The following is a 27,466-nucleotide window of genomic DNA, read 5'->3' as shown; positions in this document are numbered from 1 at the left end:
TGTCTTCATCCTGTTTTAAGTATGTCATTTTAGGAACGTCAACTATACCACCACAGCTCTTAGTGCGCAATGACGATGATTCTCATATGAACCTTAAAAGATTCTTGTAAGGATTGGATGAGATGAGGCATGGAAAGGCCCTGGTAGAGTACCTGGTAGAGGGCAGGCACCCATGTGTGTTAGCTTTCATGGTTATCACTATCATTATTACAATACCTGGAGGTCCATTCTTCTACAGCAATGGAAGCTTCTCTTTGGGATGGGGGTACTCAGAATACCAACACATCTTCATCCTTGTTTATCTCGAATTTAGAAATTCCGCACCACATTTTGGGTGTATCTGACTGGGTATGCATCATGCTACTACGGTCAAGCTGTGCAGGAGAACAACTTGCATGTGAGTTTCTGTTGTCAAAAACATTATTGGCAGCAGAACACATGTGAAAGAGTCATTATAATTACAGATCAGACAGAAACATATTTCCAGGATGTTCAAAAGCATTTCAAAGTTTGCTTACACGATGCCACTGTTGTGAGTGCAGAGGTTGTGAATGGTTCCAAATGATTGGCTCAATCAAGACAATCAAGGGCTAGCCTTTTACAAATTAAACAATTTATTTGTCTCCTGGTTGTATTGGCTTAGTCCAGACGGAGTTCTGAATCTCAGTGCCCTTTGGTGTGTAAAACTCCAGCCTCAGTCATAAAGCCAGTCCAGGTCACCAAAAAGCAAGTTGCAATTTGGAGATAGATAAGTACCGTATTTCATCTTGATTAATTTAAAATCCTAGCCTGGTACCATGTGAGTTAACATTTCAGTATGAAGCTATTTTAATTTAGGCTGGGTTGATCATTCCTTTATTTTAGATGGAAGTATGTTCTGGAAGATTTATTATTTAAAAACAAGCAAATTCTAGAAATTACATGTGCAAATACATAGTTTTTTTTTTTGTTTTGTTTTTGTTTTTTTTGTGTTTTTTTTTTTTTTTTTTACCAGAGTAGAGGCATTAACTAAGAGTTGTTTTTAAATTCTTCTTTGCAGATTTCTCTCAGCCCCCTGTTTTAGTTTTACTTCCAGTGCTCTTGCGGGTGAGCCTATTTGATCCCTTTAGTCAGATAATCACCGTCTTGCTGAGATCATCAACCCTCTCTCTGTTTCTCGCTCTAGTAAATTAACCTGGTGGACTCCAGTGTGGTTGAATGCAAATATCGCCATTCATTGTCACAGGTGGCAGGCGGAGCCATTTAACACACACCTCCATTCTCCCAAACTTCTCACTCAGAACCATGCGTTCATCGAGGCAGTGTGCACAGCTGGACACTCCCCTCCCCTGGTTCCCCTGCACGTGCCACGGGTCTAGCCACTGACACCTGAGCACAGGTCTGGTGGCTGTTTCTTGATCTTTGTTTTTCTAGAAGGAAATTACTGACACGGGCCAAGTTCCCTCCTTTTCTTGCTGTGAATGCTGATGTAAATAAGGATGAAAGCCAGGGTGCTGAGCAAGGCAGTCCAGAAAGAGACAAAGCCTGCCTCCCTGATGACATTATTTAGCTGTTGCTGAATCAATACCAGCAACTACATTATCTCCAGGCTTCCTATTAGGTAGGCAGAAAGAAACCCCCATTTGTTTAACCCCTTGTGAGTCAGTCATTCTGTCTCTTGCAGCTGACTTAACTTACTATAGGGTCTCCCAAAATTAACGCAAGAAGTAATTTTGATAGAAAACACAGGTTTATAATTAAAAATTGTAAATTTTTTATTGATTCATAAAGTATACAGTATAGGGTTATGTATGAAATAGCACATCAGGTAAATGGCCTCCACGGCTTTGCGGGCACATATGCATGTGCCAGCAAAGCCGTGGTCTTCATTGGTCTTCATTGTCCCTGCTCCTGGGCCATAAGTGGTACTTGATAATGCTTATCAAATTGAAGAAATTGAAATCAAAGGGCAACAGATATTAGAATCTGATTTAATAAATCAAGTAAAATTAGGCTTTTATTTATTTTTGTTGTTGTTGTTAATGCTCATGCAAAATTAAAATCTTGCGTGAATTTTGGGACACCCTATACATGTGTGCAAGCACATTAGAAGCTGAACATTGCTGGAGAAATTCAACCTTTGTGTTTGGTCTCTAATTTAATTAATTCTTATACAATACTAGAGGCCTGGTGCACAAAATTCGTGCACAGGGAGGAGTGGAGTTGGGGAAGGAAGTCCCTCAGCCTGGCATATGCCTTCTAACAATCTGGAACCCCTCGCTCCTAACCACCTGCCTGCTCGCTCCTTACTGCTTGGCTCGCCACTCCTTAGCGCTGCTGCGGAGGTGGAAGAGGCTCCCACCACTGCTGATGTGTTCGCCAGACTTGAGCCCGGCTTCTGGCTGAGCTGCGCTCCCACTGTGGGAGCACACTGACCATCAGGGGGTAGTTCCTGTGTTGAGCGTCTGCCCTCTGGTGGTCAGTGCATGTCATATCGACCAGTCGTTACAGTTGTTCCACAGTAATGGTCGCTGGGCTTATATATATAAATATGGATACAGGGTCACATGCAGCTTCTTTTTTTATTGTCTAAAGTTTTACATGTGTCTCTTTTTTCCCTGCTTGACCGCCCCTCCCCCCGCCATTCCCACACTGTGCTAATACGCATGCATAGAAGTCCTGTGGTTAGTCTCTCTAAATCCCCGCTTCCTTGCCATTTGTCTTTGGATCTATTCTTGTTCATCAAATTATGTTGATTATTATATCCCACATATGAGTGAGATCGTATGATATTTATCTTTCTCCGACTGGCTTATTTCACTTAGCATAATGCTCTCCAGTTCCATCCATGCTGTTGCAAATGGTAAAAGTTCCTTCTTTCTTATAGCGGTGTAGTATTCCATTGTGTAGATGTAACACAGTTTTTTAATCCACTCATCTGCTGATGGGCACTTAGTTTGTTTCCAGATCTTAGCTATGGTAAATTGTGCTGCAATGAACATAGGTGTGCATATTTCTTTTCTGTTTGGTGTTTCTAGTTTCTTGGGATATAGTCCTAGAAGTGGGATTACTGGGTCAAATGGGAGTTCCATTTTTAACTTTTTGAGGAAATTCCATACTCTCTTCCACAGTGGCTGCACCAGTCTTCATTCCCACCAGCAGTGCACGAGGATTCCTTTTTCTCCACATCCTAGCCAGCACTTGTCGTTTGTTGATTTGTTGATGACAGCCATTCTGACAGGTGTGAGATGGTATCTCATCGTTGTTTTGATTTTCATCTCTCATATGATTAGTGTCTTTGAGCATGTTTTCATATGTCTCTAGGCCTTCTGTATGTCCTCTTTTAAAAAGTGTCTGTTTAGGTCCTTTGCCCATGTTTTCATTGGATTGTTTACCTTCCTTTTGTTAAGTTGTATGAGTTCTCTATAAATTTTGGAGATTAAACCCTTGTCTGAAATATCATTGGCAAATATGTTCTCCCATGCAGTGAGCTTTCTTCTTGTTTTGTTGATGGTTTCTTTTGCTCTGCAGAAGCTTTGTATTCTGATGTAGTCCCATTTGTTTATTTTCTCCTTAGACTCCATTGCCCTAGGTCAGTGGTTCTCAACCTTCCTAATGCTGCGACCCTTTAATACAGTTCCTCATGTTGTGATGACCCCCAATTTCATTGTTACAAACTGAACGTAATTAAAGCATAGTGATTAATCACAAAAACAAAATGTAATTATATATGTGTTCTCTGATGGTCTTAGGTGACCCCTGTAAAAGGGTCATTTGACCTCCAGAGGGGTCGCGACCCACAGGTTGAGAACCACTGCCCTTGGTGATGTGTCTGTAAAGATATTGCTATGACATAAGTCTGATATTTTGCTGCCTATGGATCCTGTAGGATTTTTATAGTTTCCTGTCTTACATTTAAGTCCTTTGGCCCTTTTGAGTTTGTTTTTGTGTGTGGTGTAAGTTGGTGGTCTAGTTTCATTATTTTTTTGCATGTATCTGACCAAATTTCCCAGCACCATTTATTGAAGAGACTGTCTTCACTCCATTATATGCTGTTGCCTCCTTTGTCAAATATTAATTGAGCATAATGGTTTTGGTTGATTTCTGGGTTCTCTGTTCTGTTCCATTGGTATATATGTCTGTTCATGTGCCAACCAGGCAGTTTTGAGAACCGTGGCTTGAAAATATAGCTTCATAGCTAGTATTGTGATCCCTCCAACTTTGTTCTTCTTTCTCAGGATTGCTGTGGCTATTCGGGGTCTTTTTTCATTCCAGATGAATTTTTGGAGAGTTTGTTCTAGATCTTTAAAGTATGCCGTTGGTATTTTAATGGGGATTGCATTAAATCTGTAGATTGCTTTGGATAGTATGGGCATTTTCATGATGTTGATTCTACCAATCTATGAACATGGTATGTTCTTCCATTTGTTTATGTCTTCCTCTATCTCTTTTTGAAATGTCCTGTAGTTTTCTGAGTACAGGTCTTTCACATCCTTATTTAAGTTTATCCCTAGGTATCTTATTTTTTTTTTGGTGCAATGGTAAATGGTTTTTATTTATTTTTTATTTTTTTTATTTACTTTTTTTTGTTTCTCTTTCCGTGAGTTCATTATTGATGTATAAAAAGACCATAATTTGGGGATGTTAATTTTGTATCCTGCTACATTGCCAAATTCATTTATTAGGTCTAGTGGTTTTTTGATGGAGTCTTTGGGTTTTCTGTGTATAGTATCATGTCATCAATGAATAAGGACAGTTTTACTTCTTTTCCAATTTGGATGCCTTTTATTTCTTCTTCTTGTCTTATTGCTATGGTTAGCACTTCCAGTACTGTATTGAACAGGAGTGGTGAAAATGGACATCCCTTTCTTGTTACAGTTCTTAGGGGAAATGTGTTTAGTTTTTGCCCACTGAGTATGATATTGGCTGTGGGTTTGTCATATAAGGCTTTTATTATGTTGAGGTATGAACCCTCTTGTTGGATTTTGTCAAAAGCTTTTTCTGCATCGATTGATATGATTATGTGATTTTTTTGTCTCTCAATTTGTTTATGTGATGTATCACATTTATTGATTTGCAGATATTGTACCATCCTTGCATCCCTGGGATAAATCCCACTTGGTCATGGTGCATGATGTTTCTAATGTAATGCTGAATCTTATTTGCTAGAATTTTGTTGAGGATTTTAGCATCTATGTTCATCAAGTATATTGGCCAGTAGTTCTCCTTTTTGTGGTGTCTTTATCTGGTTTTGGAATTAGGGTAAGGCTGGCTTCATTAAAAGAGCTTGGAAGTGTGCCTTCCTTTTGAATTTTTTGAAATAGTCTGAGGAGGGTAGGTTTTAGTTCTTCTTTGAATGCTTGGTAGAACTCCCCTGTAAAGCCGTCCAGACCAGGGCTTTTGTTTGCTGGAAGATATTTGACCACTTCTTCAATTTCTTTAGTAGTTATCAGACTGTTCAGGTGTTTTGTTTTTTTTAATTCTTCCTGATTGAGTTTTGGGAGCTTGTATTTTTCTAAGAATATGTCCATTTCGCCTAAGTTGTCCATTTTATTGGATTAGAGTCATGCATAGTATTTTTTCATAACCCTTTGTATTTCTGTGGGATCAGTTGTTACTTCACCTCTTTCATTTCTGATTTTATTTATTTGGATTCTCTCTCTTTGCTTTTTTTGTGAGCCTGGCTAGAGGTTCATCAGTCTTGTTTATCCTTTCAAAAAACCAGCTCTCGGTTTTGTTGATCTTTTGTATTTTTTTTGGGGGGGTGAGGGGTCTCTATGTCATTTATTTTTGCTCTGATCTTTATTATTTCCTTCCTTCTGCTTATGCTGGGCTTTTCTTATTGCTCTCTTTCTAACTCTTTGAGTTGTAGGGTTAGATAATACTGTCAGCACAAGTAATTGAAAATGAAGCAGCGCTTTGAAATTTCATTTTTAAATGAACTTTGAGAATGTTAATAGACTTGATTAACAACATTAAAAGAAATTTTTTAAAATGCCCTTTCCTGTCCCTACTGAAAGCCTGATGCTCACCAAACCAAACGTTTGGAGTCTCTGATAAAGTCCCAGAGAGACCAGCTGCTCTGTGCTCAGTCTCAGGGAATTTACATGCCTGGATCATACTCTTCCAAAAAATTCCCCTAATTTCATGTTCTAAAATATTCACATTCAACACATCGAGCCAGCTATTTTCTTTTCTCATTCAGTCCCCTTTTGGAAAACAGAATTACCTGGAAAAGGATAATCATGAAGCAGTTTCCCCTGGCAATTTGTTGATCTTTTGTATTTTTTTTTTGGGGGGGGGAGGGGTCTCTATGTCATTTATTTTTGCTCTGATCTTTATTATTTCCTTCCTTCTGCTTATGCTGGGCTTTTCTTATTGCTCTCTTTCTAACTCTTTGAGTTGTAGGGTTAGATAATTTATTACCATTTTTTTTTCTTGTTTTTTTGAGGTAGGCTTATAGAGCTATGAACTTCCCTCTCAAGACTGCTTTCACTGTGTCCTACAGATTTTGGATTGTTGTGCTTTCATTGTCATTTGTTGCTATGATTCTTTTTATTTCTTCTTTGATCTCTCTGGTAACCTAGTCATTGTTTAATAGCATGTTATTTAGCTTACAGGTGTTTGATTTTTTTCATTGTTGTTATTGTAGTTGATTTCTAATTTTATGCCATTGTGGTCTGAGAAGTGCTTGACATGATTTCTATCTTCTTGAATTTGAAGAGACTTTGCCTGTGTCCCAATATGTGCTCTATCTTTAAAAACAACCCATGTGCACTTGAGAAGAATGTATACTCTCTGGCTTTGGGGTGAAATGTTCTGAAGATGTCAATTAATTCCAACTGATATAGTGAGTCATTTAGGATTGATGTTTCTTGCTGATTTTTTATTTAGAGGATTTATCCAGTGGTGGTAGTGGGGTATTAAAGTCCCCTACTATGACTGTATTGCTGTCAATCTCTCCCTTGATATCCTCCAGAAGTTTTTTTTTTTTTTAATGTATTTGGGTGGTAATGTATTGGTGCATATATGTTTATCAAAGTTATATCTTCCGATTGAATTGCTCCCTTTAGTATTATGAAGTGGCCTTCCTTATCTCTTGTTATGGCCTTCACTTTGTGGTCTAATTTGTCAGATATAAGTATTGCTATCCCAGATTTTTTTTTTCATTTTCATTCACCTGAAAAACCTTTTTGCATCCCTTCACCATCAGTCTGTGTGAGTCCTTTGTTCTGAGGTGGGTCTCCTGTAGACAGAAGACATATGGGTCATGTATTCTTATTCACTCAGCTACCCTGTGTCTTTTGATTAGGGCATTGCTGCACAGCTGGCCACTCTGAGAGAGATTTCAGCAGTAGTAGAGGCTGCCCAACCAGGGGAGCCTAGTCCACCAGTCCCCAAAATTCCTGTGGAATACTACTGTCCCTCACTCACAAATACAGACACTCCCCACATGTGCACACACTCTACTTTCACTCTCTCACTCACACACTATCTTGCAGCCTGCCATCCCATTGGCTGCCATCTTGGAACCCCCACATGCAGCTTCTAATCCTACATACTTTCCTGTGAAGGGTAAATTTTATTTTATTTTTCTTTTCTTAGACTCTTCAGTATCTCTTCTCCGCCACCTGGAAAGCTATTCAAAATTCATTCAGAAAGTGAAATGCCTTAGGACAGTGGTCGGTAAACTGTGGCTTGTGAGCCACATGCAACTCTTTGGCCCCTTGAGTGTGGCTCTTCCACAAAATACCACGTGCGGGCGCACATGTACAGTGCGATTGAAACGTCATGGCCCATGCACAGAAGTCAGTAGTGGATAATGTCCAATCATAGATGAGATAAGTCCAGTCCTTTCTTTCCAGGTTATCCTTTTAAGAAGGTACCCCACAGAATTCCCTTCACTTTTACCACAAAGCACCAACACTGGTTTTTATCTGCTGTAAGCAATGGCCATCACCTGCCCTTATGACCACTTCCATGTGATTGCTATCTGCTTGTGGGTGAGAAGCCCAGCACTAGAAGCCACAGGTCCCCCTCCCTCAGTATCCCATACCTCCAGACACCCCTGGTCTCGCTGTCAATCTACCTAAAACATTGGGATGCCGATGAAGTGCCCAGCACATTGATTAAATAGCCAATAGATCTGTCAATCTTAAAAGCTCAGTTTCTCTTCTCCTCATTCATTTTTCAAACAATAAAACAGCAGCAAATTAAAAATGCTATCAGAATAATAATTCCAATTCAGTAAATTTTCAAACAAGTGTTTCATATCCATACACCAGAAATATTTAAACAATAATTTCATGACATTAAATTCTTTTCTATTAATCATAATGAAGGAAAAACACATTGATGTCACTTACATATACATTCCAAAGAGATTCAATAGAAAAGTACTAATAACACTAAGGCAGTCAGTAAAATATATATCTCAAAGAGAACAAGATCATTTCATATGTTAATTAGTCATCAGAGTTGATATCTGTTGTGAAATGTCTATAAATTTAAATGTAAGGCATATCAATTTTTTCACAAAATAAGACCATAAAATTCAACTGTCAAATTTTATAGCACTTGTTTTAGGCAGAATAATGTAGTCCAAAGTTCATTAGGACAGTATCCTATCTAATAAAGAGGGAATATGCAAATTGACCATCACTCTGTCACAACGATGGCAGTGCCCATAGCCACAGATAGCGGTGCCCAGTCCCCTCAGCCCCGCCAAGGGGGTAGCAGGAAGGTGGCGCAGCCAGACACGCCCCCAAGAGTCCTCCAGTTCTTTCAGTCCTACTGGCGGCAAGCTGGTAAGCGGACCCCACAGATAGCACACAGCAGGGCCTGCTTGCAAGTCATGGTGGCGACCAGGCAAGCAGGCAAGTGGCCCTGCAGACAGCAGACAGCAGACAGCAGGGAGTGCTTGTGGGTCACTGCAGCAACCGGGCGAGCTGGCAAACGGCCCCGCAGACAGCACACAGCAGGGCCTGCTTGCCCATCACTGCGGCGTTGAGCAGGCAGGCCCTTCAGAGAGCAGAGAATCACAGGGATCAGGCCTAAGCCATCAGTAGGACATCCTCTGAGGGCTTCCGCATTGGAGAGGGTGCAGGGTAGGCTGAGGAAACCCTCCCCCCACCCTGTGCATGAATTTTATGCACCAGGACTCTAGTACTTTTTATAAAAGACAGAAAGTTTAATTAGAAATATCAGAATGTTAAGTTATTTATTTATTCCAAAAATAATTGAGATGTTTTAGAAAAAAAATCACTGACTTTTTTTTCTGTTGAAATCAAGTGAGTATCATTAAAAGACAGTGTGAAGAATCAGAAATAACTAAATAAAAATCAATGTGCATGTCAATTTTTAGAGACAGTTATGAGATTGCTATTTCATTTATGACTTTGTTACTGCTAATAGTAGGATAGTATTTCCAGAGCTTAAAACACATTCCCAAAGATGTTTATATACTGAAATGGCTCAAAAACAAAAATACTAAAAATTGTTGGCTGTTTTCTAAACCACACACATTTGGTCATTTAATTCCTATTGAGGATCTGAACAGCGGTACCCTCATTTTCCTTCTTGGTATTATGATGTTGTCTTATATGGTTGGTTGACAATTTGAAAACTCAACACACACACACACACACACACACACATACACACACACATGCACACAAGCACAAAGAAAAATAAACATCACCCATAAATCTATCACCAAGTATTTTATATTTCTTATAGTCTATTTGTTTATGCCAACTTAATGTACATAGCTCTATCATCTACATATACACATTTGATAGGATCATATAGCTTATAAATATTAGATTATATCATACTTTAAAATAATAATCAGCTTTATTGAGGTGTAATTTACATGAAATAAAATTTATTTTATTTTAATACTAAATCATTCTTGATTCCTTTAAGTAGGCCTGTTTGGTGATGGTTTATTATCTTCTAATATACTACAAAATATAATCTGCCAAGTTTTTATTAGGATTTTTGCATCTATATTTATGGGTGAGTTGGATCTGTGCTTATTTTATCTTTGTCAGGTTTTACACAGGGTTAATGTTTGAGTATGACTGGAGAATCTTTTTTTAAAAACTCTGGAATGGCACATGTATGGGGATCAATATTCTTGGGAAGGAGAAATGAAAACAAAAAATTAAATTATAGAAATACTGTGTGTGTGTATATATGTGTGTGTGTGTGTGTGTGTGTGTGTGTGTGTGTGTAAAAACTTGAGCAGTAACTGAGGAAAAACGTTTATTTTAATTTCCAGAATTGGGCTTTAATAAATCTGTAAATTTTGGTAATTTTTTTATCTTATTAATGAATGAAACCACTATGTTCAAATTTATTACCATGAAGTTGTATTTATATTTTCCTATAAAATTTGTAAGCTCTTGTGTATTAAACTTTACTTCTAATTAATTTCCTTTGATTTCTCCATTCCTCCTTTTTTCTTTTTTTTTACCCACAATGATTTTAACTGTTGATTTATATAAACATTTATTAGCTAGTGGAGTGAATATTCTCCTGGAAAGCAAAGGCATAGAAAACAAAAATAAATAAAAACCTCCCTCCCTCCCTCATCCATGTGCATGAAGACATATTCGTATTTGTTTAGAAAAGTGGGCTCATTTTTACTCAGCGTATTACAATCAAGTGCTGTCAGTATTTATTACAATGCTCCAAAAATATCCAGGTTTGGTATACAGCTGTTTCTTATTTCCTTTGGCATGTTCTTACCAGATTTTCAACACTTTCAATGTTTTGGTACAGAAATATGTTTTAAAAAGTCACCTTACATTTTCTCTGTCTTGGCCAAGGAATCGACCATTTGTACATAGTAAGCATGCTGTGGGCATTAACAGTCCATACACCCATATACATACATGTATAGGGGACAGCATCAGTTCATACTAATGCTTCTTATTCAGTTCTGAACCTCAGGCATCCTCCCTTCTCCCTCATTCAAGATGAGAGAATAAGACAAAATACTCCTGGCTTTTTGTTTGGGAGGCTGCCATTCATAGGCGCTTATGTCTACATTTCAGTGGACAGCATTGTAGTGTATGGATATATCCAGGAAAGAGTAGGAAAATGGTATTTTCTAGATGAAAATAATGCCCACTTAAACAAAGCCAGGGCTCTGTTAGTTACAAAAAAGGACAGAAATGAACATTGGCTTGGCAGCTAGCAACGGTTGCCACAATATGACTTGCCAACCTGGAGAGAAATATTCAGGTTGTTCTACTTTCTTCAACCTGGAATAACCACAGTGCTGGCCCCTCTTGCTTGAAGCGGAGCACAGGAGCCTTCCTTGGTTCCCACTGAGAGGATCCTACCACTCACTTTTCCTTTAGGTAAACATAAACCCAGTGACAACATTGACATTCTCAACTGAACATTATAGTGTTCACACACTAGCTGATAAGACATTTATTCTAGCATATTCCTTTTCCTGTACAGAGGTTGAGATCTATACCTCATGTACATATCAGGTCCAATAAGGCATTTTGGACAATGTCAGTATGATTTCTGATTCCTAGGTTATCCTAACCCTTGCCCACATCCATACCCAATTTTATTATCATGTCTGCTTCTGCCTTATGGCTATGTTTGGACTCTTCTCTGCCTTTTTAAACTTTAATTCATTGTCATCTGAATGAGACAATTATACTGAAAAGAAATCTATTTTTAAGAAGTGTAGCTTCATTCCCAAAAAAGGCACATGGAGGCTCTCAATCCACCCATACAACCGCAAGCAAAAGAGGCCCTATATGTCTAAGAACAGCAGTAAGGCTTTGCTGCTTTTCCTTCATGAAATATCTTACAAGACGGCCTCTGAGGGTCTCTCGTTATGCCTTTGACGAATGGTTTGTAGAATATGGTTAGGAAACCAATGGGATAATGAAGTTACATGCCAGAGAGCCAATCTTCAATCTTTCGCCACTGTTGACTTGCAAAATAATCCTTAGTAGAACAACAAATATCCCGAGTCTGGGGGGAGAAGGAGCCAAGAGGAACTTATTATGTTATCTGAAGCAGACCCATCAATCGTCTTCAATCCCAAGTCCCAATTTGTCCAACTCCTGCCCTAAACACGTGTGTATTATAAAGAAGGAAACAGTGTAAAATAATTTAAAATGGATGGAAAAGCATTGTTTTGCTTTCTTTTCATCAGAAAAATAATTTCTTTCTGAGGTTATTTTTGTTTTAAGAATATTTTGAAGACATAAAATGTCTCCATCCCATTGTTCAGTGTCAATTACTGTATATTCAGCTGCAGTGGAGCCTGGGACACGACCCCAGGGGCCAGTAACTCTTTTTGGTACTTTGGAGTTGGCCATAATTTGACTGCCCTATGGTCATGATTATCTAAAGATTAATGCACCAGGTTCAAACACTGAAACTCTAGTTTACCTAGACATTCGCCATGAGTCTTAATTAGCCTAGAAATGACTATTAAAGACAGAAAGTATAGCTCTACTACCCCATTGTAGCATTAAGAATATTGTGACCTGAGCCCGGTCCAAAACGTTCTTGGTTTTATTGATCAAAGACCCATGATGGAATAATATTTTCTAAATGCTGGAAATCTATACTATACTTTTCATATTCATTGCCATACATGGGAATGACACTATTCTGGAAGCCTGTTTCCCAAAGGATGTTCTGTGGAGCACTGGTTATACAAGACGCTCTGTGGAAGGCAAGGGTCCTGGAGACAATATATTTGGAAGACGCTGCAGATAATGCACTCACTTGCAAAGTTCTAGAGAAGACTTTCCATTGCAGTTCATCAAGTGTTTAACTCCAGAGATCTATGATCTTAAAATATTTATTCACATCCTTTGGAAGTAGTATTTTGCAGAAGAGCCTTTGGAAAACAAATTTCTAGAATTTAAGTGAAGCACTGAAATTCATCCCATTACAGTGTTTTTCAGGTTTAACATTCCTCCCTTGGCTCCAAGTTTTCTGTGGCTAAATAGCTATCTGAAACATTGAGACATTTGAAACTATGAGAGAGCCATTGAAAAGCCGCAGTAGAAATTTAAATTATTTTTATTTATTTTTATTTTTTGCTAATCCTTACCCGAAGATACTTTCCTCTAATTTTTAGGGAGAGTGGAAGAGAGAGGGAAAGACAGAGAGAAACATCCATGTGAGAGAAACACATCCATTGGTTGCCTCCTGCTGAGCCCTGCCCAGGACCCGGGCCAAGGAGATGCCTGCTGCTAGACCGTCAGCCTGTGGACCATACGGTCCTGGGTTTGATTCCAGTCAAGGTCATGTACCTTGGTTGCAGGCTTCTCAGCCTTGGCTAACGCAAAGCTTCTCCTTTGTGTGTTCTTGGATCCCTGATCCACCAAGGGCCCCAGGGAACTTTCCAGATGTGGATATGCTTGTAGAGTGATGGGCACTTTGGGAGCCCTGGGGCTCCAGAGCCAACATTAGATTACGTCTCAGCACCAAATGTGGCCAAGTCTCCTTCATGCCAATCACCATACTCTCCTGTTCTTTGTCATGTGTTCCCCTGTCATCCTTTTAGAATTTTTCATCCATCACCTACCCACACAAGCTTAACTGCAATGGTTTCTTCACTGCTCAGGACTCTTTTCTCAAACACAACCTGTTTTCAATCCTGCCCTCTGTCACCTGAAACCATCGCTGAAACATACTGATGCTTCCTGCAGGGAATTGTGCTAAGTCCCGCCTCTGCAGCCTCACTTTCATGTCCTGATACTAAATAATTCTTATTGCCCAACAACAAATCAACCTAATTTCCCAGGATTTTCCCAGACACTTCAGTCAACTATACTCACCTCTTGCATATTTATGGCTAATTCCTACCGCCCAGTGTTTGTAATTATCATTCTTTTTAGCTCAAATTTTCCAGTTACCACTTTCAAGGGCCTTGACCCACCAGCACATTCTTCTTCAGTTGAGCAGCCATTGTGTAGGGGGGCCCCGCCCAGGATGCAAGCCCTTTCTTCTGATCAGAGCAGGCTGTTTCCTTACATGGTGCCTCTCTTTCTTTTCCTTTGTCCATTGTGTTTTGGGAAAACAATGAGTCCCCAGTTTAAGCAGTGGTCTTGGGATGATAGTTACAGTGATAAGAGTTATAGTGATAAGTTTGGTTTAACACATTCTACTTCAGGTCCAATGAGAATTAATCTCCAGACTTTTCCTAGAATTATAGGGAGGAATAAATTTCCTACCTATTACCATCATTCCCAACTTCCCAATAGGTTTGCTCACCCCATAGGATATAAGGTTACAACTACCAGTGAGCAACTTACCATCACATTAAGAGACTCTAAGAACAAAGCCCTTATAGAGAAAAAACAGAGTTGAAAGACAGAGAAATATCTGGAATCCAACTGTGCTGGAAGGTACCCTCTGGACTTTCCAATAACTTGAATCATGCTTCACTATGTTTCTGCCATTTGAAGCTGAAGCAATACAAACCAGCCCAAACACCTGCTTTGTAACAGACCCCGAGTTGGTTATTTTCTCATCAGCAACTCACCCAAGTGCTGTATTTTTAGGCGCAACAACAATTCTGTGTGAGCAGCATGACCACACGTGGTTGGAGACCGAATATTTCAGAGCCTACAAGTACCTTTTCTCTCCTTGTGCCTATTCTATTTTTGTCATCGATGCATTTTTATATTTTGATTTAAAATTCTATTTTCCAACTTCTTTGAGTTTCTTCATACTTGTCAGTGACACCAACCAACACAGGTGTGGGGAGAATCCGAGATGTGTTGTGCTGCCCACCATCCTGCTTGCAGATGTTTTTGGCTTGTGCAGGGGGTAATGCATTTTGCTGTCCAAACACAGGCACCAGAAGCTGATACCACTGTTTACCTTGAGACATCAGAACCCAAGCCTAACCAGGCATCATGAATAGAAAACCTACCATGCAGGTGCTTTGGGTCATTTTAGCCGGTGGAGGGAGCTGGTTAGATGGTAGAGACACAGCTAGTACCAGTGGGACGCAGCACTTTAACTCCCCTTGCTCTTCCTTCATGCCTTATGCAAACCAAGGAAGCTGGTTTTATTTCCAATTTTGTAACAAAAAGGAACAAGGTGCTAATCTTTCAAATGAAGATGGAAATACTTTTCCTACTGACTGCCTCTGCTGCTCTATTTCTAAGTGAGCTGTCCTCAGGGAAGCAGCCCAGGCTACAATTTTACTGTCACATAAAACACTGCATTGTATTTTAGGCAAATCCACTTTATTTTTGGACAGCCTCTCTCTCTCTCCTCTCTCTCTCTCTCTCTCTCTCTCTCTCTCTCTCTCTCTCTCTCTCTCCTCCCCCCCCCCTGCGATTTAAGCAGATATGGAATGGTGGTGGGCACCTGGCTCCCCTCCTCCTCCAGCAAAGAAAAGTGCTGTGTGTTGTAAAAGAAAAAAAGAATAGAAACAAGTATAATAATAAAAGAAGACCTTCCTAGTCTCTTCCTCAGGAGATAAAGAACAGCGCCTTCCGGTGAATACCGGCTCACATAAAATACAGGTGGAAGGGGCGGAAAGGAGGAAAAACGACTTGCCTTCTTTGAAGTCATTACATGTTTTATAGCTCGGGGAAAGGGTTTGCCTGGGTTATTTCTAGTGAAGTGGGATGGGGGAAATATAGAGGGTGGGGCAAAAGTAAGTTTACAGTTGTGAGTACAAGGAACAGAGTTTATTTTCGTATTACTATTTAGTAATTATTGTATTGTTTTCCACATGAACAACTGTAAACCTGCTTTTGCCCCACCCTGCCTATTAAACAAGATTTTCTTAATTTTTTGAAGCTTTTAGGTAATTTTTTCCTTCCTACTGGAGAAAAGCTTGATCTGAGATAAAAGACCCAAATTGCTTTCCTTTCAGGCTCACCTTTAATTCATTTCCACTTTTATTGGAGCTGAACTATCAGGAATGATGAAAGTCACCTCTCCTCTTATCATCCCTGCATCTAAGTGTATAATAATTATTACATTATGTTGTCCTACAAATCTGGGTTCCTAGAAGTGGTTACAGGATGACTGTCATCTTAAAAGTGTAATTCCAAGCACAGCACCTTATTTTTAGAGAAGGAAAATCGCTTCTCGATGAGGTGTGGGTGGTGAAAGAATATTAAATGCATTATGGACAGGCTGGGCTGTAATACAGCCATGCAGGTGTCTCATTCTGAATAGCAGAGGGAAGTCCACCCGAGATCAAAGCCTGGTAATAGCAAGCCCATTAATAGGGAGGCCCGCAGGGATCATAGCGTGGCGTGAGCTAATGCAGCGACGCCGCTCAAAGAGTCAGCCTGTTTCCCCATGTCTCCATTAGGAAAATGTCAAAATGAGCTCGTTTCCCTTCATTACCAGATCTGACATCTGGGCTAAACTCAAGAATCCTTGCAGTTATAACAAACGTGGAGACACAGCTTGTCCCCATTTTCACCTCCTTGAGGACTCAGAACTGTGGCCTGGGAAGAAGGTATTAACCCCATTTTGAATTCCCCCAAGGACAGGAGATTGCTCTTCTGATTTCTTCTCTGGAGAAGAATTTGGAGGCCTTAGGCCCTGTTTTCTACTATGTTGAAGCTTTGTGAGGCAGAGCCTAACAAAATAAGCACACATAATTGGAAGGAATTGTCCAAAGTAATTACTTAAAAATTGACCTGCTGCAAAATTGTAGGAAAGGGCAGAAAAAACTTCCCAAGACAAGTACTTTAGCAACCACTATCAAAAGATTCAAAATCACCTTGTCATCAACTTCCAGAGGACGAATATTAATACATTTTACTTGTGTGAAGGTAATGACAGTGTCCATGACAAACGCCAATATTAATGATAATACTAAGGACAATAACACATATGTTTAGGATATTTACAATGATCAATGTTTGGATTTTTTTTTTTAAATATATTTTATTGATTTTTCACAGAGAGGAAGGGAGAGAGATAGAAAGTTAGAAACATCGATGAGAGAGAAACATCGATCAGCTGCCTCCTGCACATCTCCCGCTGGGGATGTGCCCGCAACCCAGGTACATGCCCTTGACCGGAATCGAACCTGGGACCTTTCAGTCCGCAGGCCGACGCTCTATCCACTGAGCCAAACCGGTTTCGGCAATGTTTGGATTTTTAAATATTGTCTCCCATGGGCTTTCCAACAACTGTGCTAGGAGGCCGTATAGTTCTTCCCTTATGTAAGGAAGATGAGGTTTGGAGAAGTTAAGCAACTAACCCAAGTTCCCACAGCTGGTAAGTGGCAGACAGGGTTCAAATCCCCACATTGCCTGAGAATAAGCCCTTACCATTGATCCCCATGTTACTCTGCTGCTCAATGTGGTTTTCATTACAAAGAGTAATATCTGTATGGATGGCAAGGATTGAAGGAAATGAAAACTTTCTTCCTGTATTTGAAATTGATTGTATGTTTTAAGCCTCAACCTCCAGAATTACTTATGGAATGACCAAGACTTTAGAAAGGGGATACAGGGTGTTTTCATAATTCCTTAACAAATCATTATTCTAACTTCTGCCATTGGACTCAGACATAGTATTTCATAGTGAACAAGGAAGATGGAGCAGTGCTCACAGAGATGCTATTTTAGTTGGCAGTGGAAATGGAGTCCCCATAAGGCTCTTCCTAATATACTTTGCACTAGAAATACCCAGGGGAAAATGTCTTAAATTAGAAACAGGGTTGACTTGGAGCATCTGGCTTGCTTGGAAGCTGGGAAGCTGGAGGGGGACGTATTGTTCGGGTTCAATGGGGCATAACCCTGCTTGACCTCTCCATGATGAAGACTGGGCCAAGCTGGAGCTCAGGGTGCTTCAAGGACAAGTTTAAGGATAAGAGCCTGATGCATGTCAACATTCCTGTAGCTCAGTAGCTCTGAAACTTGAGCATGCATCAGAGTCCCCATAATTTGCATCTGTAACACATGACTTAGATGCTGTTGGTTTGGGAACCAGACTTTGAGAACCACCGCTAAAGGAGATTTGGTCAGCGCTCTGCACTTAACCCCATGGATTTCGTAATGGTGTTCCTGCACACCAGCTTCCCATCACCAGCCTTGCTCTGTGTGAATACAGGGAAACCCTCGAGGTAGCCCTCAACCAATGACTGATGATATGGGGTTGGGCTTCTTTTTCTCCACTGTAACAGACCCCTGGTGTGACTGGCACTGAGTTCAGATTCGCCTACAAGACTGCACATGGGACTTTGCTGGATATTGCCCCATTTCTTGGCTCCTCACTCCTCTAACCAGTGTATTCCAGGAGCACTTCTTTCATACTTCACTTTCCCATAGATCTTCAAAGAGCCAACCTCAGACCCAAGAGCATCAGTTGCTAATGGAAAAGTTTCTGGATGTTGATGTAAGCCTGGGCATTAAAGGGAGAGACTATTCTTTCTCCCCGGCTCAGCTTCAGGGGTGGGTGACAATGGCAGAGGGGACCCAGGGGAGACCAAGGCAATTGAAAAACTACCACTGGTGGGCTGCACATGTTTTAGTTTCTCCCATGCACATATTGGGGTCACATTTGCCAAGCTGCAAACAATTCATTTTCATTTTTGCATCAGACTGTAAATTTTTCTGTTCAGGAAATTTCGTTGTTGTTAACTGTTATTTTTAGAAAGATCCAGCACCTAGAAGGTGTTTAAATGCCTGTTGAATGAATGAATACATTGTGAGACCTTAAATAATGAACCGTGGTTAAAAAGCACAAGTCAGCCTTGACCAGTTTGCTCAGTGGTTAGAGTGTTGGCCCAAGGAGCAAGGGGTTGTGAGTTTAATTCCTGGTCAAGAGCATGTACCTGCATTGCAGGATTCCCACCTCCAGTCCACGTGCATGAGGAAGACAACTGATCAATGTGTCTCTCTCAAATTGATGTTTCTCTCCCTCTCACCCTCTCTCCTTCCCTTACATTCTCGCTAAGAAAATCAGGGGGCCCTGACCGGTTTGGCTCAGTGGATAGAGCATCAGCCTGTGGGCTCAGGGGTCCCAGGTTCTATTCTGATCAAGGGCATGTACCTTGGTTGCGGGCACATCCCCCGTAGGGGGTGTGCAAGAGGCAGCTGATCGATATTTCTCTCTCATCGATGTTTCTAACTCTCTATCCCTCTCCCTTCCTCTATGTAAAAAATCAATAAAATATATTTAAAAAAAGAAAATCAGTGGGAAAAATATCCTCAGATGAGGATTAACAACAACAAACAAACAAGTCATGTTTTGCAGTGAACGGGCAGCAGTTGGAAAGCTCTCTCATTGGGGATTTATATCCAGTGCACCTGTGGCCTCTTCCGCTCATCTCTGACCAACCTCAGTGCTGTGGTGAGCACCAGAAATGGGACCTGAAACCCTGCCACATGTCACTAAACCAGGCCTGCAGCATTGACTGTGGTTCTCTCTCTTTGTTCTTTGTCTATAGACAAAGTAGTTTAATTTTTTAATCACTTCGCAATATTGGACACAAAAAATCTATTCAACCAATGATGAAACATGAAGACCCACTGTGTGCTGAGCACTTTGAAAGTTTAGGAGTATAGCAGTTAGCAAACAGAGAGAAAGAATCCCTGACCTCAGGGAGTTTCCATTCTGATGCAGAAATGAAGCCAGTTACACTGACCAACGGGACCGGAATGTGTGTGGAGATAGCTTTATGCTTTCAGTAAAAAAACAAAAATAAATAAAAATAAAAATGCATTACAAATATTTCTTGTTGTCTCAAAATAATGGCAATTAAAGAAAGAAAACATTTGTTTTCTTTAACATGTCCCTCAGGCCTTCGCTCTTTCCTGTCCTTAAAATGATTTTCTGAACCTTCTCTTGGTTGGTCCATCCCTCCATCCCAGAGGCTGTCCCTGGTCACTAATTCTGCTGTAAGTAGCCTCTCCCCATCACCATTCCCACACACAGGACCTCTCTTCTACACTCTCCTGCATGCTGTTTCCAGAACACCTATCACTATCTGAGGCTATTGTGATGTTAATGTGGCTCCTGTATTCTCTGAGCAGGTCTTATCAACTGTGAGGACTTCAGTATTGGATCCCCATAGGTACTCAATAATAACTATCGCCACATGTCGGTATGGACTTCGCAGTTGCAATAAGAGCATGTCTATTAACTTTTCTGAAGTTAATGTTTTTGCACCTAATTGTCTCCTAAAACTGTCATTTTTTAGTCTGAGCCACTCTTCTCTCTGCACGGACAGGGCCATCTGTTAAGTCGCAGTTGTAATTGTTTCTGCAGATGGGTGTTAAATTATAGACATGACCAAGAAGCCATGGCAGAGCCCGTCACCAGCCCTTGCCAACGGTCCTTTTAATGCTCATTTTACAGACCAGACTAGTCCTTCCGCTTCGAAGCCCCCACATAAGTCAAATGCATTGTCTGCAATGGCGATTTCAAAGACCTTCTGTTACGCCACGGAGGTTTTGCTGGGCAGGGTGAACTGTCTCTGAGTTTCAAGGACACCTGGATCTCCCCTGTGCTTCCAGGCTCAGGTATCTCAAAGTCAAACACCGGGAATTATAAGAATGTTTCTGGAAAGAAATGTATGTGTTCGCTGTATATACCTGCCTGGATTCTAGCCACAGAGCTGCAGTTTCAGAAAATTCATCTGACTCTTATTCCCACCCCCCCCACGGAATAGTTCCTCAAGCACATCACAGATTTTGGCTAAATTGGTTTTTTCCTGCCAATCAGATGGGTGATAGGAATCAGTTTAAGGGATTTGTCCAGTTCTTGGCATTATATATGTTGGCAATAAAAATCATGCCAGGCTACTCTTAGAGCAGAATCTGCCATCTGTGATAAATGCCTACCAATTATTTTTCTTAATTTGTAGTTTCTCATCACTTTTGATGAAAGGGAGGGCATTACAAAATTTTCAAACCTAATGAGGAGTTTAAAACATGCTCTGGCTCTATAAAATGATGCACACAGCTTAAGAGACGCTTTGGTTGGTGTGCAGCAGAATGGACATCTGTTGCATTTTCCTGCTCAGTGTTATTTTCTGTTCTAGAACATTCTTCATTGTTTTTCTTGTTGTTGTTGCAGACCCAGCTGTCCCCAGTCCCATGCCATGTGATTGAGGTGTGACCGACGACCGACTGGACCCTTCTCTCCTCCAGGGTTGGGTACCGGACCAAGGCTGGCCAGCCAGCGTGGTCTAACCCAGACCTCCACCATTTGGTTCATGTATGGGCAGGTAACCCGAGCCGGTCCCGTGAGCCTAAATCTCATGAGGTTGGCAGACACTACTAAGAGGAAGAGCTGGCCATTTTACTAGACTAAGTGGTGTGAAGGTGTAAGTCTGAAGTGCCAGTAGCCATAGGATAGAACGCAGCTGAGCAGGGAGGAGAGTTCAAGATGGAGGGAGAGGGAGAGATGGAGGAGGGTCTGCGATGAACTTCAGTAAGAGTGCCTGAATCCTAGAGCTAGCTCTGCGGAAGGGGAGGCCCAACCTCCTAGGCTTTTCAATTTTTTACATTCATTTTTTGTTTAGTCTGGTTTGATTTATGTTTCTTTCATTTGAAACCCCCCTCCCCCCACACACCCACACACACTAATTGCTAACTGTGAGAGTTGGACTTACTAAACCCAAAGACAGCTGTCTAATTCATGAGAAGTCTGGCATGAGTTAGTCTTAGAATTCATACGTGCCAGACACCAAAAGTCTTTAGGTTAAATACAAATTTTATATGAACAATTTAGGAATGTATATTTTTTTATTGCTAAGCATTGCATACATTGAAAAAAGGAGTCACATTTGCCAATCTCTTTATGACATTTCTTGTGCAAAGATGGGTGAAACCAATATTAGGGAAGCTCAAACCAAGAAGTGGTTTGTATTTCACATGCATTTCCAATTTATTTCTAGCTGAACTCAGAAGGAGAGAAGAGACAGATCACCATATAATCTATTCAATTTCAATTTCAAAAGATGCTGCTGCTGATCAAAGGATACTCGTGAGTAGCCCATTTCCATAAAATGAATTTTGACAACTTTCCCCCAAATGTGTGTCTTACTTTAGCTTTTGATTTGAAAGGAAAAATGGAGGTTGGCAGGAAAGATAAATGAAAGTGATTCTGACAGTGTTCGGGGCTGCAAATAGCCTGTGTCTTAGACAGTCCGTCGTTTTCTGAGGCGGGTCTTAACCTACTATTTTTAATCTCGAACGAGCGCCTTACTTCCCAGCTCATGGTTTCTCCAGGAAAGCCTTTATATTTCCACAGAGAAATGGCTGTTTCAAAGGAACACCCATTTCCCCCATCCCCGATCTAATCTCCTGGAGGTAGGGCCTGCTGACTCAGTGTCTGGGAACCCTTTTTACAGCTACAGAAATACATAATCTGCTCTTAGATGCATTACCTAGAATTCCAGGGGAACTGGGTTGAGCAACCCATTGGATAGCTATTTTTATACAGGCACCAAGGTTTCCCTTCCATGTTTTAAGATAACACTCCAAATAGTAACATGCTAATATCTGTTTTTTGTAAAAATTGATCTTGATTACCTCCTTGACATCAGTGGGAAGACATTCTTGGTTGGCTGCTTATTCTTTGCCACTTTCTCTCAGGTGTTGACAGCTCACTGTCTTGATTCTGTGAAAAGCCTGACTGGTTTGGGGTCCAGCACGAAGAGGTTCTGCACTTGTCAAGGGGGCTGGAAGCACAGTTCATTGTAAAAGAATAGAATTTCAATTTTTGCATGGTTTACTTTTGGCCTGGCATTGAGCAAATAGTAAAATATTTATGCTAAATTTGCTCAATGAATATTGCGTTACTGACATAACATATACTGTCTTGCAGTAGCGCAAGCCGATGTATTAACTTTACATTTCTGCTTTTTGATATTTTCTCTCCCAAATTCAGAGCTTTCATTCTCTGAGGCTAAGCTCAGCTAACATGTAGAATTGATTAAAGTGACTGATCCCAAATCTCAGCTCCCCCAGAGGTGTAACATTACCATAGGAAACCAGTGAACCCAAGTGACTAGACGACATTCATCCATTTGTTTGATCATTGGGTGTCTTAGTCATTTACAGCTCAACTTGCTCCCGAAAGGATTTAACACAGAGCTTCCAGAAGGAAGGATGGACTCCTTCTCCAACACGTGGCTGCCCCATGTCTTTCCTTCCCCACCCTCCCCATGAACATTAGCATCTATTGCTGTGTGTTGAAATGAGGCAGCTTCACACAACGAATGCGCATTATTTCAGTTTCTCTAGGTCAGGCATCCAGCACAGATAGCTGGGCATCTGCTTCAGTGCTTGTGAGGCGTAATCAAGGTGCTGGGGCTACAGAATCCTCTAGGCTGGACTGGGGGAGGGTCTGCTTCCAAGTCACCCACCTGTCAGGTCTTAGAAAATCCATCACTTGGGGCTCTCAGCAGGTCTCAGGTCCTCTTTGCTCATCACTGAAGTCAGCGTTGTAGCCACGTGAGTCTCTCCATAGGGCTGCTCATGACATGGCAGCCTGCTTCTCCCAGAATGAGAAAGAGAGAGAGAGAGAGAGAGAGAGAGAGAGAGAGAGAGAGAGAGAGAGAAAGTCATGTCTTTCTGTAAGCCAGTCTCTGCTGTGACATCCCATAACTTTTGCCATGTTCTGACCATTAGAAGTGAGTGAGCAGGTGGGGTCCACATTCAACACAAGGGTCTTACACCAGGTGTGAGTAGCAGAGATGGGGATCACCAGGGGCCATGCGGAGTCTGCCTGCCCCCCACACTATGAGAGATGCGCACTGTAATGAGACAGGCCTGGGCTTCAGGCCACATCTAGTGCTGACTCTCTATGTGATTTGGTCACGTTTCTTAGCATGCCTCAGCCTTAGCTTGCTTGCGTATTAAGCACGGATGCAACAAGCCCTTCTTCCCAGGCTTGAAGCAGTCATTTTGTGCAACAGTCTCACATCTGAGGCCCTCGCACAATGCCTGGCACAATGCCTGGCACATAGTAAGTGCTCAGTAAAAAACATTTTTGTCCTGCTTCTCTCTCTTCTACTTACAGTCACATGGTGCCCACACCAACTGTCCAACCTTCTGCTCCCCACTGGGAAGAGTAGGGTGCCTCACCGTCCGGTCTGAGTTGGGATCTGGGCTTTCCCACCTCCCTGCTGTAGGAACAAGGGCAAATTCCTGTCTCCAAGAGGTGTGTTCCCCAATTCTTCTGTGGGGGACAGAGGGATCACAGACTGTGAGGATTCAATAAAATAACATGTAATGGGTTTAGCATGCGCCCAGCAGGTGATATTTGATCAATATGGGGCAGCTCAAATTGACATGAAAATTATTCAGTGAAAATTATTTAAAGTGACCAATCATTGCCGAAACCGGTTTGGCTCAGTGGATAGAGCATCGGCCTGCGGACTGAAAGGTCCCAGGTTCGATTCCAGTCAAGGGCATGTACCTGGGTTGCGGGCACATCCCCAGTAGGAGATGTGCAGGAGGCAGCTGATCGATGTTTCTCTCTCATCGATGTTTCTAAATCTCTATCTCTCTCCCTTCCTCTCTGTAAAAAATCAATAAAATATATTTAAAAAAATAAAATAAAATAAAGTGACCAATCATTAATATGGTAAGTGTGGGCCTCGGCCAAAGGATATGGGCAACCTGCCTCAAGGAGCTGACTCATGGGAGGTCTTCCATCTTCTGTGTCCCTCCCTCAGGCAGGTCAGAAAGGCCTCGTGCAGACCAGAGGGCCTGCTCCTTTTGAGAAAGTGATCATTTGACTAATTTGGGAGGAAATCCTGACTTGGACCACAAACCATAAGCTTATTGGAAAAGCAGAGACAGAGGGAAGTAGAGAGAAGTAGTGATTGTTCCCTGGGGAACCACCAAGAGGCCAGAGAAAGGGGGTGTTGCAGAGACTGCAGCACGACAGAGACACCAGTGGGTGGGCTGGAGCAAGAGTGATTGAAAAGCTATCAGCACCTCTCAGTCATGAATCCCTAATTCTGTTCAAATAGTATGTCTGCTCAGGAGAGAAAAAAAAACTCACCTCTGCCATGGGGAACCTATTTATCTGAGGCAAAGGGTGTCAAATGGTGATTTGAAAAAACACATGTAAATTATGTCCCTGGTTTGTTTACTCTTTTCTTCCTCACTTTTCCAACCCTGAACTTTGGCCCCACCCCATCTAAATTGCTACCTATGGAAACAGGCTTGTCTAGGAACATTGATAAATTCGCTTGCGTCTTTGAAACAATTTGCACACTTGTAGTACCTGTCAGGCTTGTTCAGGATCCAGACGAGACCTTGTGGCGCTTGAAAATGAAGCCGGTTAAGTGGTTCTGTTTCCACCCACTCCTGTGATGATTACCGAGAGACCAGTGTGGCTGGGGTGGTCTGCGATGTGAAGGAAGATGACTCCTTCCCTGGGTCTGTCTTCGCCCAGGCTTGGTGACTGGGATGGGGTCATGTTTTGCTTTTCTATGTTACCACCCTTTTACGCACAGCAGGGGCTGAGCTATTGGAAATTCGGCTCAGAAGGAAAGAGAGGTTCATAGTGGATTTCTGCGCAGCACACCAGAGAATCACCTTAAATGCAGAGAAATGTGGGCTAACAGAGATGCTCAGGACAGTCCGTGCATGACTTGCTCGTCTGTTGCACATCACGCAGCACTGGGCGCAGTGATGGTCATGAGCTGGGGCACATTTATTTATTGTGGTACCTGAAATTAGCTGATTTCTCCATGTCTCTTTTTCTATGCAGAGCTTCTGGACTGAATCAAGAAGCGTTATTTCTGATTCCACCCCACCGCCCTCCCCTGTGTGCATGGGCTGGCCTTGAACTCCCAGCAACCTAGTAAAGTCAAGTTTGAAGCAGTGGAGCAGAGGTCACTCAAGTACAGAGTGTGGGTTTAAAGCTGGCTCCTCCAACCCCGTCCCCACGGTGGAGTCTTGGGCGAATTTCCTGATTATTCTGTGCTTTACTTGTCTGGTCTGTACTATGGGCATTTTTCTTGTCTGTAATATGGGCATTATTCCGGTCTGTGATATGGACACATTAGTCAAAGAGGTGTGAGGTTCACAGTTCAGTTAAACAGAAAGCAATGCCTCCACCATAATCAAGGTCTAGTCAAAGTCAGTTTCTATTGTCGTTTGAGACTTGAACCACAATTTTCATTGTGTACTGTCCATAAATACTTGGAAAGAACTTCCCCTTCAATGCCGTGAGCCCTTGGCAGAGCTGAGTTTTAATAATAGCTTTGTTTGGATTTTTTTTTTTTTTGGCATTTTCCTGGACATTCTGGTATTAATATACTTGGACTTGTTTCCATCATCGTGATTTGTGTGTGTGTGTGTGTCTGTCTGGTCCCAATGTTTACAAGCTTTTGCTTTCTCCTTGTGCCTACCTTTATCAAAATGTCTCATTATTCCTCTATGTTATCAGTCCAATTATTTTGTGCCTTCCGTACTGGAAGTTATAGGAAGTTATATATTCTACTACTATTCTAAATGTAATATTATGATCACCCCGAAATAATTAAAGTATGTATTATAAACTCTGATTACACCCTTACAAAAATATACCTTTGTTCAGTATATTATTTTCATCATTTAACTCAATAAATCAAACATTATTATTTTATATGATACTGTTTGTTTAGCTATATCTGCCTTTATCAATTTTTCCATTAATTCTTCTTACACCTCATTCTTTTTTGGGGGGAGATATTCATAGTATCATATTTTAAAGCATCTATAATAATAAAAGCATAATATGCTAATGAGACCAGACAGCCGAACAACCTTCTGGATGTCCTTCCAGACAAAGCCGCAGCAGAGGCAGGGGCCATGACAGAGGCGGTTAGGGGTGATCAGGGAGGCAGGCAGCATGGTTGGGGGCAATCAGGCAGGCAGGTGAGTGGTTAGGGGTGATCAGGCAGGCAGGCGAGTGGTTAGGGGCAATCAGGCAGGCAGGCGAGTGGTTAGGGGCAATCAGGCAGGCAGGCAGGGGCAGTTAGAGGTGATCAGGAAGGCTGGCAGAGGTGATTAGGGGTGATTAGGCTGGCAGGCAGGCCAGCAGTTAGGAGCTAGCGGTCCCGGATTGTGAGAGGGATGTCCAACTGCCAGTTTAGGCCTGATCCTGGAGGGGTTGGACATCCCCTGAGGGGTTCCAGATTGTGAGAGGGTGGAGGCCAGGCTGAGGAGACCCTCCCCCATGCATGAATTTCGTGCACCGGGCCTCTAGTACTCTTCATAATTTCCTGTAATAAAAGTCTGCTTGTAATAAAAGTTTCTTATTTTTATTTTTATAAAAATGACTTTATTTCTACTCCTGTTCTTGAGGTAGGATTTCAGTGGTCTGAGCTGTCTCTGTGGAGTTGGTTTCTTTCAGCTCTTTGTCTAATCCTCGTTGCTGCAGAGAAACTGTCAGAACAATTCTTTCCTCAATTCACATCTGTGCTCCTCCTCTGATGGCCTATAAGATATTCTCCCAGCTTGTCTTCCAGGTTCCCCATGCTGCAGCCATG

Source organism: Myotis nattereri (assembly GCF_964212035.1).
Source record: "Myotis nattereri genome assembly, chromosome: 8".
Classification (NCBI taxonomy): domain Eukaryota; kingdom Metazoa; phylum Chordata; class Mammalia; order Chiroptera; family Vespertilionidae; genus Myotis; species Myotis nattereri.
This window is presented reverse-complemented; position numbering follows the sequence as displayed.